The 2,492-nt window shown below is 40.0% G+C and overlaps 1 non-coding gene across 1 annotated transcript; it reads left to right on the forward strand.

Annotated features, from left to right (window-relative positions):
- The first annotated feature begins 669 nt into the window (after window positions 1-669).
- Window positions 670-751, forward strand: trnal-uag (transfer RNA leucine (anticodon UAG)). Its single transcript has one exon. It is a non-coding gene; the product is annotated as a tRNA-Leu (tRNA).
- The last annotated feature ends 1,741 nt before the right edge of the window (window positions 752-2,492 follow it).

The raw sequence follows: 2,492 nt of genomic DNA on the forward strand, positions 1-2,492 counted from the left end.
GTTCACTCATGGAATTTGGTCTTTGAATGGCTGGCGGGAAAATTCATTTATACTCCTGTTGCACCCTCAGCTGAAACATGTTAAAATAAGAACGCAGATTTGTTGGAGAACCTGACAATAATTATTGGGTTAGCACTGTATGTGTTCTGGTATATTTACTTTAATTTTAATATAAATGTAAACATGCATGCTGTATAATCTATTGTAATTTTAAAATATGTTAGCTGAGGATGCGAGGGGGATATTATACCTTGTGAAACACGCAAGGAACTGTAAAAAAGGCTGGTATTTGAATAAAATTGGCGAGCACAAGAAAACCACAATTTATGTGGTATTATCATCAATATCCTTCAAAATCGACGTTCAAATGAAGGATCTGAAGAAACTATGAAAAAAGCAACAGTAGTAGCAGAGGATTTTGAATTTTGCTTTTTAAGTCAGTAGATCACCGTAGAGTTGCGCCCCTACAAACAGCACAAAGGATGAATCCCACCTCCTTCATTATTGCTGTTTGTGCCGGTGAAAGTAGTGTTTGTGGTATTGAAAGCATCTCGGAAGATAAAGGTGCAGTCACTTCCACATGTCATGATATCATTAGATCCGACGACAAGAGCTGAAGCCCCCGGCATTTACCAAGCCAGCAATGTGAGGAAGAGGGGCATGGAGGGAGGTAGCGTGGCCGAGCGGTCTAAGGCGCTGGATTTAGGCTCCAGTCTCTCTGGGGGCGTGGGTTCGAATCCCACCGCTGCCAAATGTTAGTGTTTCCAGACCTGCAATACGATCAGTAAAAGCGCTTTTTGTTAGGCTGCGGGAGGTGTTTAGAGATAGACTTTCTAAAAAACAGGCTTAACATCAAGGCAGAAAAAATATTTTGTTTTCTCAACATAAATTCTCTTTGGCATGTTCAGCTTTATGTAGGAAACAACATCTGCCGAGATCACTTTTGAGGCAGTGCACATGATAGTGTACCGGCAAGTACATTTAATATTGGCTTTGGTGGTGAGCTGCTTTTGTCTGTGAAACTTTTAATTCTTCACGCCGAATCATTGGCAGGGGTAAAGCTTATTAAATCTTCGAACATAGCGCTCCATCAGAAATACTTTGTTCGTGGTCAAAAGAGATCAGAGGATTAACTTCATGAATTCACATAGCATACCTTACAGGAAAGATTTAAAAGGGGAATTGATTGTGCTTCCTGATGTTGCTCCTGTGGTTTCTTTGGATACAATGGTGAATGTTCTTTGACGTTCTACTAGAGTATCCACTGGGTGGGCTTTATCAATCAGCTCGGATAGGTCATCAGTGCTCCGTCTCCGGAAAATAATCAGCACTGTCGTTTTTTTCCTGTGCTGTCTTTTAAAACATATAAGATCACGAGTTTACAGATTTCTCCAAATAACAACTATACATTTTAACCCAGCGGTTAGCATTCCTTCAATCCAATAGTTTTACTCCGGGTAAAAAGCAGCGAAATATATAGAGAGATGATATTCAAATATTTCAACATTCTTATTGGATTACCTGTATGGATATATCGCTCAGAATTCCTAATATGATTTTGAGTTCAGTTTTGCTTTACTACTTTCAGAGTCTTTTATTGACCTCCTGAAGCAGAGAAGTGACATAATCACAAATGCGACCTACCTGTGCTGCTGTTTTTGGTTAATAATGATTATTGCGAGAAAAAAAAACAGCTCCTTGCATTAAGAGCACGCTCGCTGGTTGTGTTTGGTATTTTCCGTGGTGCTCTTCCTCAGCTGCAAAGTTATTTGGCTAGCAAAGACCTCTGAGAAGGAGTCTGAATCCGTCAACAACACAGGAATTCTAAGATCGCACTGCCGTCTTGTGTACAGAGATCTGCTTTTTCCTTATTGAGTGTTTTGGTGTTTAAGAACACGTATCCTACCTTGAATGCTAGTTTCAAAAGATATGTTACCGGATCACAGATTTTCTTGAAAAGATTTGGGGATGCACTTACCGGGATTCAAACCCGGCTCAATTATTTAGAAGGCACCTATAGCACCAACGCACTTCTGAGAAACACCGGCACATTTCCGCAATCCTCCCTCTCACCTACAAAGTTATGAAGAGACAGACGTCCAATGAAAACTAATTTGATTCACTCAAGGCTCCGCTCTTTTATTGTGATGTCATTTTAATTAATGTTAGCTGTGATAAGGTGTCGTTTCTGTCTCTTAAAGTTTAAGTCTGCTCCTTTCTTCCTGGTTTAGAAATAATGTTCCATGATTGTTTACAAACACCACTATCACTTATTTGTCCAGCTCTAACGCCTGTGTGCGTTGACAAGGCATCTCCAAAGGACATATTAAATAACATGATCCTTCCTGTTACCATTCCTGTGGTTGGAGCGTTGTTTCGCCCTTTTTCGTTCTTCTACAATATTTGCAGACAGGGCTTTATCACTCGAGTTTTACAAAACAAGTCGGTCCATGAAAATCATCAGTACTGCTGTTGTTCTATGCGTAGTTTAA

The sequence above is a fragment of the Atractosteus spatula genome, unplaced genomic scaffold (genome assembly GCF_055471065.1).
Source record: "Atractosteus spatula isolate fAtrSpa1 unplaced genomic scaffold, fAtrSpa1.hap1 Scaffold_108, whole genome shotgun sequence".
NCBI classification, from domain to species: Eukaryota; Metazoa; Chordata; class Actinopteri; order Semionotiformes; family Lepisosteidae; genus Atractosteus; species Atractosteus spatula.